The sequence below is a fragment of the Parasteatoda tepidariorum genome, chromosome 10, assembly GCF_982258835.1.
Source record: "Parasteatoda tepidariorum strain Cologne lab strain chromosome 10, Ptep-v5.0, whole genome shotgun sequence".
Taxonomy (NCBI): domain Eukaryota; kingdom Metazoa; phylum Arthropoda; class Arachnida; order Araneae; family Theridiidae; genus Parasteatoda; species Parasteatoda tepidariorum.
In genome coordinates this window covers 63,120,258-63,132,344 of record NC_141764.1, presented here as the reverse complement: position 1 = coordinate 63,132,344, position 12,087 = coordinate 63,120,258, and the positions used below count along the sequence as shown (strand labels likewise).

Below are 12,087 nucleotides of genomic sequence, written 5' to 3'. Positions count from 1 at the left end.
CTTTATATAACCTAACTATCTCTTTTTGTATCTACTTTTTGCGTTTTGAGTTCATTGGTATCCGATTTAAGACCTTCAACCCCCTTATTTTCAATTATTCTGACTTTATGGTCTCACCAAGAAAAATTTTTCAATTTTTATAATTAACGGATGCTTTTCTGTTTGATTAAACGGTCTAGTTGAATGTTGTTTATAATCAGTCGCTGTGATTTGTTTAATGTACTTGATGCAAAATTTTTGTTCTAAATATTAATAAATTATTCACATTTTTATTCGCTGAAGTCCAAGTTTTACTAGCATTAAATACTTCTTCCTGGTTACTTTTTTGTAAATTTTCATTTCAAGTTGGGTTGTTCTTGAATAAATATTGATATAAAAAGTAGCTTTTTGTCTCATTGCATTATTTGTATCCAAAATATCATTATCAATATTTATTGGGTCATTTTTAGGGAAAAAGTCACATAACTGAAATTTATTTTTATTTTTATAAAACCTCTCAAATCCAATCTAATAAATGTCAAAATTAACATGATCGTAATAAATGATCACCTTTCTTAGGAAAATTTTATTTTATTTTATAAAACAGTCGTTGAACAGCCGACCGGATTTTAAGTTTATGACTACCTATGTCCTACTCCGTAACCTAGTACTTTTGAATCCAAACTGGAAGACAAAGGAACTTCTGGATCAAGTATTGCGAAAAATTTGCCTCCGTGGATGACATTTTGATGGAACTAATCTGCCTTTACTCTACACGAAGAGGAAAACCACGAAAATATTCCGCGGTTAGTCTGAAAACAAGGGGACTCGAACGCATGATCCGTACACCACTGTGATCGGCGTGGTCAGGTTGCGAAATTCGTTTCGACCAGCCATCCCTGGAATTCGAACCCGTTCTCTTCATTTGAGACGAAAGGAAAGTCCGAGCCTTAATAAAGCTTCTTCTGATTATAACCAAAATACCAGGTACATTTAAAAATGATTGAAAAATATGCCATGTTTCTTACCTTTACCAATGCCTAGAGGATTGTAACATCAAAAGTATGACAGGCATTGATCATGGTAGCGTTCAATCTGCTCCAAACTGAAACTGCTCCATTTTGGTACAAACAGCTCCAGTGAGGGAAACCCCTCCCGTTTTCTAGGGGATCGAAATTCAGGGAAAAACCAGCTATTCAAAACAAATGCCCTAATATCAAAAAACTTATCTGCTTGAAAATTTTTTCATCATAAATTGAGGCATTATATTTCTGCAAATTTCTCTATAAATGGCTATACATTTATTTCTAGCATTTTTAGATTGCATGCAAACTTCATGCTGCCTGGGAAAAACGCCACGTTGGGTTTACCAACATAACCAAAGTCCACCTCTGCCGTTTTCTCCTCTGCCGTTTTATTTCATAAAATGACACAGAAAATTTGCGATATGCAAAAATTAAGCTGTGTCCTAAGTTGAAAGCCTCAGTTTATGTTGAAAAACCTTCATGGAAATAATTTTTGGATAACAGAATGTTTTCCATGAATGTTATGCCCTTCTCTTTAACTTCAATCTCCTAGAAAATGGAAGGGCTATACTCTGTAGGGCTGTTTATACCAAAAAGGGGCACTTTCTGTTTCAGAATTGAAGCATCATTTAAATCTACCATAATATTGATGCTACTGTCCCCTTGGTATTGGAAAATGATAAGCATCGCATATTTCAAGCCACATAAAAATGTGCCGATCATTTTGGTTATAATCAGAAGTCACCTTATTTCAATTTTCTCTTCTTTTTTTCCTTATTAAAACTGGCTTTTTTACTTATTCCAGCTCTAGTTGGGGCAGGGTATGAGTTACTCTTTATAAATAAGTGTTTGAATTTGGTTTAGTTCACATTGGTTTTCGTTACGTCCAATTATGGCATAAAATAAAGATGAGTTTATTTATGTGAGACACACTCTAATTCAATATTCAAATGAAATACTAGTGTTATTATAAGATTCATTGCTTTCAGGAACTAATTTAACTTTATTTATGTCTTCAATAATATTTAGTATCACTGTTTAAAGAATGCTAAATTTATAATTTAAACCTTAAGAAAATGCTTAGAATAAAATCAACAAGTACTACCCGATAACCAGTTTCTGGTGATAACTAGTGCAATATCTCCATAATGCCTAGTTCATACCATGAAAAAGCAGCCAACACCATTATGGAGCTACTATCATATTGCGCGTTGCTTCGTAGACAATTTAGGTCCATGGTTTCGGGAGGTCTGCGTTACACTCAAACTCTCCCCATGGGCTGTGACCAGTTGAAATCATGACCCATGTGACCAATCTATAGTTTTCCAATCGTTTAGGGTTCAACCAATATGGACATTAGCCCAGGAGATGCACTGTACATGATGTCGGACTTAAGACGAAATGCTGAATACGAAATGTCGTAAAAATTATCGTCGCAAAGGTACCTCGAGTCGGTCTTGTGCTGCCGTATCTCATTACAACCAAATTTTGCAGCTTAGACCCAACGGTCATGTCCGTTTTCCGTTCCATATCGATGCTTACTGTTATTTCAGGCAATGTTACTTGTCTTTGGTCACTGACAATTCTACGCACACGTCGGTGGTCTCGGACATGAAGCACAGGCTGTCGATCACATCGTTTGTCCTTAGCTGGAGATTATGCCTGAAATTAGGTATTCCCTGCTCACTCTTAACACTGTTGGCCCAGGAATGCTAAATTCCACCTCAGTTTCCGAAATGGAATATCCCGTTGGCCTAGCTCCAAAGGCCATTCCCCTTTCAAAGTCTCTAAATTATCGTTTTACAGTCATAATTACATCAGAAACATTATCATAATAATAACTTGAACACAAATAAAAGTCCTACCAGTGCACAGCATACATTTTGTACTCGGTAGTACTTCCATCTGTAAGTAAGTTCAAAATGAAGATAAAACAAAGGAAAATTACAGATGTATGAAAAAAAGGGGGGAAAGAAAAATAATAATAAAAAAATAACAAACAACTGCCAAAAAAAGGATAAATTTTTTTTAAGAAATCCGGAAAATAAAAGATATAATCTTTTCATCAGCCCACACGATTATATCATTGTTTTTCTTAATTTTCTTCGTGTTTTCTTGTATTTATTTATTTTGTATATATATATATATATTATATATATATATATATATATATATATATATTTATATATATATATATATATATATATATATATATATATATATATATATATATATATATATATATATATATATATATATATATATATATATATATATATATATATATATATATATATATATATATATATATATATATATATATATATATATATATATATATATATATATATATATATATATATATATATATATATATATATATATATATATATATATATATATATATATGAGATCTAAAGATTCGATGCTGGTGGTGATCTGCAGTTTTTATCCTTTATTAAATATTTGCCTTTTAAAAAATAAGTACAAATGCAGCGAAAATATTTTGTATGATAAAAAAATGTTTTACTTAAAGATAATACTTTTTTTATATATAGGGCGCATATAGAAAATTGTAATCGAATCCAAAAGCCCTCATTAATTTACATATTTGTATTTTATTAAAGACACTCATACAACTATAAGTATTATTTCTTGCTCTCAAGCATTAAAGTCAAAGTTAATTTACTTAAAGTCACTAAAATATTGCTAAGAATGTCTAACCACTCAACTGTTCATATATAAAATCCATCTACATTATCGATAAATCTCACTATGAAATTATAAATTTACGGTACTAAACTGTTGAAATATCTCAAAACTGAATTGCCAGTGAAGTATATTTCAAATGTATCTAAAAGTTTTAAGTAATATTTCTGACCACATTGACAAATCCACTGCATAAAAAAACTTTTTCAGTGTCTTCAGTTTTGATGGTTTTTATTTACTCTCGACGATTCTTTTGGAAACTACATAAAGAAAGAAGAAAATGTTCACGAGAAACTTTGATTTAGTTTCGAGTTCTGCGTTCTTTTATCACGTTTCCGTCGTTACTTCTGACTTTTTCTTTTCAGTTCGTATTATTTATGTCCCTTTAATCTGTATGCGTGAGAAATATTCTATACTTTTCATTTCGACTTTTTAGTCAATAAAGACAAATGGAGCATGAAACATATTTTTCTCCTTCAACAGTAAATCACAATAGGACAGGAAGAAAAAGCAATACTTCCGAAAAAGGGATGAAAGTGATACTGTATAAAAGTATATATTTTTTTTTCTTGTATTTCGTATTTGATTTAAAAGAAGTCGATTTAAGTCAACCATATACTTCGAACTATGACAAATATTTTAGATTTTATTTATTTCACTGAGCGTATAAGGAATTGAATCTATTAGATCTAATTTTCTTTTTTATGACAAAACTATTGCTAATTTCTCACTTTTCAGTAAACTCATGCAAGTTAAAGATAGATTAAAGATGCATTTTATTTCGCATTTCATACGTATGACTATCCCTTAATATATTTTCAATCATCGCCTGAAGTTTCTGAAATTAATACTATATATGAAAGCGAAACTAAATCAATACGATGTATGAAGTTAAAACTAAATTAATACTAAATTAATACTATGTATGAAATTGATACTAAGTTAATATTAGGTATGAAAATAATACTATGTATGGTATTAATACTATGTATGAAATGAATACTAAATTAGTACTATATATGAAATGAATACTAAATTAATACTATATATGAAATGAATACTAAATTAATACTACATATGAAATAAATACTATGCATGGAATTAATACTAAATTAATACTATGTATGAAATAATTACTAAATGAACACTATGTATGGAATTAATACTAGATTAATACCATGTATGGAATTAATATTAAATTAATACTATGTTTGGATTATTTTAAACGCTATCACACTGATTTCACTTTTGTCATGAAATAATTATGAAACTAGTTTTACACATTTAAATTTAATTTATTCTCTATCATATATTTTTCAAATGTTGGTAGTTAACAGTAGAAAGACTGAAATACCTATAATGCCCAAAAGCAGTCAAAATGGCTGGATTGTGAAAGAATAACTAATGTGTAAAGAAATTTGTTTAAAATTAATTTTTAATATTTTTTATATTATTTACTAATATACAACAAGCTATTAGCAAATATTAATAATAATAAAAAATTGTACCAAAAGTCACAAAAGTCTAAGAAATTCTGTCATCATTGTTTTTTTAAACTTAAATTACAAAGCAGTCAAAATGACTTCCTTGGGCAATCGAGTGTTAATGATTAACTTGTGGGTTTTGAATAGTTAATCTAAATGATTATTATGTAATGAGTAATATGTCTAAAATGGTAATTTACAGAGCAATATAAAATAAATAAATTTTGACTTTCAAAAACACTTGAAATAAAATATTTGACTAAATTAAATCTTTTGAACACCGAATAATTAATTTACATTAATGTTATTTCACAATACTATTTTGTTGACCTGTCTGTGTAGGGGGCAGGTAACTCGACTTGTATCGGAGAGGGTCTGGGTTCGAATTCCGGGCAAGGCATGGATGTTCTGTCATTCTCTGAACTAGCTGTCCTTACTGTGGGAGCAAAGTTTGCCCACACAATATGGTGCGCATGAAAGAGTGGTCAACAAATATGCCCTTTAAATACTGAATTGACAAAATGTTAACGCAAGTGGGCATTGGAAATAAAAATAAAAACTTTACTAATGTAATTAATTTACATTATTAAAATTTTTACATTTATGCATTTTATTAGTTTTGCTAAATAGCATTAAAAAATAATAATATGAATAACTTTCCACATTTATAAGAAAAAATTCTGATTTTTTAAAAATATATTTAAAAAAAATGCTATAAAAAATACTATATATTTAAAAAAAATAATATAATAAAAAAGTGTAAAGATTTTTTTTTAGAATAAAACGTTTAAAGTAAGATTTGAACAAGCCTAGACTAATATATTCTGAGAAATAAAGATTTAAAAAAATGTTTTTATTTTTAATTTTTATTTGGCAAGTTGTATAAATAAATTTCGCTCAAATTTCGGATTTTTCATGCAATTTAATTTAAATTTAAAGCTTAACTTAAAACTAATTTACATTGGAAATTTTCGGACACTTATTTTAAAATTAAATAAAAAAACAAAAGCTGACACAATACAGTTGGCATTTTAGTTTTAAAATTTCAATAATTAGGTCAAGAGCTATTTAAAATTTAATATTTTTTTTAAAAAAACTTAAACTATTTAGTTAGAAATTGTTTTATTAAAGTTTTTACTTTATTCATGATTATTGCAACCATAATCAATATCTAACCACTAGAATTTTAATCATAATTTCGAAGAGATTTTGAATTGAGCTGCAAATTTCGTTGCACAAAATCACAACATACATGCAAACTTGTCCCATAAAAACAGACTGTAGAAAACATTAATTCTCACAATAAAATAGTATGGGAAATATTTTTTAAACGAAAAAAAAGGACTTTTTAATATAATTTGCAAAAATATACATTTTATACTCCATACTAAGCTTAAGGTTTATGTGCGTAATTGCAAGCAAAATTGTGTTCCTTGCTTATGCGCCGAACAATTACCTTACTGTATATTAAATGCGTTTCAGGTAAAATAAAAACAAAACAAAACAAATCTGGTAATAATCAGTATTAGAACTATTCGTTTAGTAATTTTCACCGTAATGGTATCCCGGAAATTCTGGCTTTCAAAACTATAGCCCTTATTAACACACATTTCGTAAAAAAAATGCGAAACTAAAAAGTAAATTTTACAGAATAAATACTTTTTATACCATGTTTGAAAGTACCATCATAAAACTAAAAGAAATTATCACATTTTATAAAACCATGTTTTATTGTAAATTTATTTAAAATCATTACCAAAACGCGTCTGTAAAAATTACCGAGTTAGTATTCCCATAGAGTCAGAAACACAGTAGATTTCACCATATTTTGGTAATTTTGATCTTACTTTTCCTTCTCAGTTTTTTTTGTTTGAATATCAAATAAATTACCTAAAGAAACTTAATCAAAGAGAAATTTAAAATCCTTTTACAGCCTCGAGAAAACTTAATATCTCTAAAACATTTTATTCGAATATTTTATGTGATTGCATTTACTTTTGTAGTATTAACATAAAAGTACGATTTAAAAATTTTCTGCTTCATGTTTCGTAATTAATAGATCATTAATCATTTCTGAGTGTCCTAAAACAATCTAAAATATACCATATTTTAGAAATGTATACGTTTATTTAAAAATTCTCTTTCATTTATCTTATATTGTATGCAATCCGAATCCATAAACAAAAAGAATAATTCCAGAATCTAATCTGATAACAATACAATAGAATCTCCGATTTAACTCTTTTTTTTCCAGCCATCTCAAACATGTGTTCCGAATGACGAAATGTTCCCTTCGTTACTTACGGTACATATACCCGCTCTTATTTTTATACATTCAGTCACGTTTTCGGATTTCGGTTTTTTTCGTTCTTTCTAGGGAATGAACTCTGCCGTAACGAAGCAAATGTTTAGAATAAATAACATGATCATACTCAGTCTTTTAGCCCGAATGGCTAGAATACGAAGGCACATAAAATCGTCTCTCTGTTCAGAAAGAATGTAGTTATTATTCTGTACATGCTGGAATCAGTAGTGATATCCTGATAAGCATTGGCTTTTGATTTGAACTTAAAATTCAGTTCTTTTGAAATTCTGTTTCACTGAAACTTAATGTCATTTTGGAATTTTTTTGTTTGGGATATATAATCTTTTTTTATTTGTTTTCTATATAAGTTCTGCTTTAATGCTAAATTAGATTACTTTTATAAAAATATTTTAGAAATTTATATTTTCCCTGATTCAATTTACTTGGTAATGCAAGACAAACAAAATTTTAGAGAAACAAATTATTGAGCTTAATGTAGTTTAGAAAACCAGGCAATATTAGTTTAAAATATTGTCCTAAGTAGTGCAATATTATTAAATTATACATGTAAGGGAAAATGTGATAGTTTAACTATAAATTTAACTTTAACTTTTATTTATCTAAGCTTAAACAACTGTCTCAAATTAGTTACGATATTCTAATAACTACTAATATTTTGATTTCCGATCTTTTGAAATTTAGTTTTAACAGAAACTGAGTGTCAGTTTAAATTTTTTCTTTATTTTTATTTGGGAAATGAATTTTTTTTTGTTTTTTATATAGTTTCATCATATTTCATAATTGGATTATTTTTATAAAAATATTTAAGAAAATGTTATTTTCTTTAATCCAATTCACTAGATCATGCTTAATACAGTGCTAACAATATTTTAAACAAATAAATTATGGTGCTAAGGGCAATTTAACAAACCAAGGCAATGTAATTTTAAAATATTGCCTTAAAGAATGCAAATTATACATATAAAGCAAAATGTAGTAGTTCAACTATAATTTTAACTTTAACATTTTCTTAAATTTAAACTTAAACAACTGTCTGCAGTCAGTAATGATGTACTGATAATCACTGACATTTTGACTTCAGTTTATTTTGAAATTTGGTTTTAATTACAAATTTTCAATCACAATGATTTTTCTTTCATATGGGCCATATTATTTTTATTTCTTGTAATGTTTTGCTTTTAAATTGTTAGTTGAATTTATGAATGTTCAAGATGTTTTAGAAAGGAATATTCTCTCTAATTCTATTTACCTATATAAATGAATCATAACTTAAGCAAACACTTTTTAGAAAAAAAAATATTGTGATTAATAAAGAATTATCAATTCAAGGCGAAATGGCTGATATATTATTACCAAGAATTTTATTTGTTAACAAAATTATAAATAAAAAATTAAAGAATATAATACGCAAATAAACGCAAATTAGTGTGATAACAAATTATGAAAGAATGAATCAGTTTTCGATGAAACTGAGAAACAATAGTTCAGAAAATCAATAAATGAGCAAATATATAAACCAGTTAATCTATAAATAAGCAATGGATTAAGAATTAATGACTCTGCGAATCAAATAAAATAAAAAGTAGCCAATAACTAGATAAACGCGGAAGTAATTACATGAGCATAATCACACTGCGATCATTCGCATGAAAAAAAGAATATGATTATCCATTGCAAGTTATCCAAGCAAATTTTTGATCTTTAGTTTTGCAAGCTTTTGATTCATTGGTAGGAACTTTGAACTTCATAAGGTGTTCAATGGCTGAAATACAAATGAATTTAAAAATAATTTTTTTTAAAAACAATTAATTTAGCATGTTGATATTGATATTATAAAGTTGGCTTCATAAAGTGCTCGGTTCTATCTGTAACCATTTATCATAATTTAATTCTTCATTTAAGCAGTTTTTCATGTTAAGATGTAATTTCTAGCCCGTATCACTCTAGAATAAAAATACGAACAATTGAAATAATACATCAATCAACATCTTCTACAACGGGTGTTAATCTTCATCTTCAGGATAAATGTTCTATTAATATCACCTTTCTTTCAACAACATTCAACTAATAATAATCATCAACGTCTTTAACAAATCAAAATAAATTCCCCAACAGTGTGGATAAAAATCGTTTTTCTATATTTAGAAAATCGTGGGCGACACCACCACAACGGTTTAGGGTGCTCAACCTTACATTACATTTTGCACCTTAAGAACGTGTAAACACGTAAATATGTGTGTTTCTTTTCTTAACTAACGTTAAAAGTAGTTGCCAGGAAACACAACGAACTACTGTTTCCGTATCGTACAACTAACTACACTACTTTTTTCTTAAAAAAAAGTTGGACACTACACTACAAACTACGAAAAAAAGTAGCAACTTCCAGTCTTTCACTACTTTTTGTTCGCTACTTCATACCACTGGTATTAATATTGAGATTTATGTGTTATATTTAATTGCGAATCATTTTTATGAACTTATGATAAAAAGCATTATATTTTAATAACTATTTTTTAAAAACTGCGTCCTAAATGCATATATGGATCGTATGCACCATTTCTGTGATTTGTGATAAGCATTTTATTGCTAGAGTGTTCTTTTAGTGTTCTTTTTATACTTAAGCCTATATTTGATTATAAATTTGGAAATAATAAAAACAAATTTCAACACTAAAATCCCTATCATTGCTTTTTACTATTTAATACAAATTTATTTTTTTCACTTGCCTTTCATAGCATTCAGTCATAAAATATTAACAAAGGCTTTGAAAACCATATCACATAATTCACAAGAGATTAAAGTAATACTTTAATTGCAATGACTTTCGGAATCGGATTTGATAGTAGCAGAGGCAGTCATTAATGTTTTTTACTCTTAATGGTCCTTCAGTTAAAATGTTTTCAAAAATTAAAAAAGATGAGTGCTTTTTTCTAAAATTTTAACGATAGTGGTATAATAAGAAAATTAGCATCATTTAAAGATAGAAAACCCATTATATAAATTTCCTTTTAATGCTAGATAATTATAGGGTTCATTAAGATACTTAAGAAATACTTTTTTGTTTTAGTTTTTAAAAAATAAATTTATTTAATCCTTTTCTTATAAATTGATGCCATTAATCACGCTAAAATAGAAGGAAATCTCATTAGTAAATAAACACTTTTTAAGCAATTTTGCATTGAAATTGACAAGCAATTAAGCATTAACTGTAAGATTTAATGAATGGTAAGCACTTTATATTTAATTTATTTTGACTATTTATTAAAGTTACGTCAAAATTTAATTTGCAGTTTTCCGATTCAAGGCAAACATTTAAACTACAAACCGAAGTAATGAAATAGGAAATTTTGACTAGCAAGTTGAAATTACAGAAACTGTAGGGTTTGTTTACATGAAATAGTTCGGACACAAACCTACTTCGATGTAACATTATTTTATAATCTTTTTTTATCTACAAATGCAGAAAGTCTGCAGTGAGTAAAAAAAGTAAAATCAACACAATATGCTAAAATTTACCGTGTTTCTGGCTCTGCTTGAGCACCAAAAAGCTAGGTAATTTTTGCCGATGCACTTTGGTATTGTTAAAATTAACAATAAAATTAACTTTGGTAAAATTAACAATAAAATCTGGTTTTATGATATGAGATAAAATTTGTTAATTTTATCATTATAACTTAAAACATAGCATAAAAATCATTTATTCGGTTAAATTATTTTCTTTTCAGTTCTGCATTTCTTACGAGATGTGTGATAATAAGTAATTTGCCAAAATTTTCAGTAAATTTTTATCATATGACTGGAAAAATTACCAACTGAATGGTAATTTTATACCATATATTTTGGTTTTCTTAACCAGAATTATGATTATCCTTATCAGAAATGTCATTACCTTGCATTGCGGTAATTTATAATATTTTTTTCCACCTTTTAGTTTCGTTTTAATATTAGAGCTCTTTGTTAGTCAAACCTATTTTAATATTACTATTCAAAAAAAAATTTTCACTACAGGATAAAAAGATATTTTAATTTAAAATTCCTTTGCACATTGTAAAGAATTCCGGATCAAAAAAACAAAAAAAGTACTGGCACTCAAGGTGACAGTACTTTTTACCGTAAAATCCAAAGCCCTTCGAAAAACGCTGCTGAGATTATATCATTTTATTATAAGTTAAATAATAATATAATTTATTTTTCACTTGTGTTGCTATACTAGAATTTCTAGTAATCATTTGTCATCAGAATGGAAAAATGACCAAATGAAAAAATCACAATTATGATTGTCATTACCATACAGTCTGAAAATTCTGATATGATAATATACAATATGAAAATTCTGATATTTATAATAAGCTAAATAATAAGATTATTTTTTTTCACTTGTGTTACTATACCAGTATTTCTAGTAATCATTTGTCATAAGAATGGAAAAATGACCAAATGAATGTTTACATATCACAAAATTTAGTTTTCTTAATCAGAAATATGATTGTCATTACCATACAGTATGAAAATTTCACCAGAATATTTCTCTTCACGTAGTTTTGCTTTCATAAGGGGTCACAAC

General features: G+C 27.5%; 1 protein-coding gene across 4 annotated transcripts in view; it reads left to right on the top strand.

The window, feature by feature from the left end:
* LOC107442911 (cell adhesion molecule Dscam1) overlaps positions 1–12,087 on the top strand; it is a 165,388-nt gene that overhangs the window by 55,786 nt on the left and 97,515 nt on the right. The gene's annotated exons all lie outside the window — the stretch shown is intronic.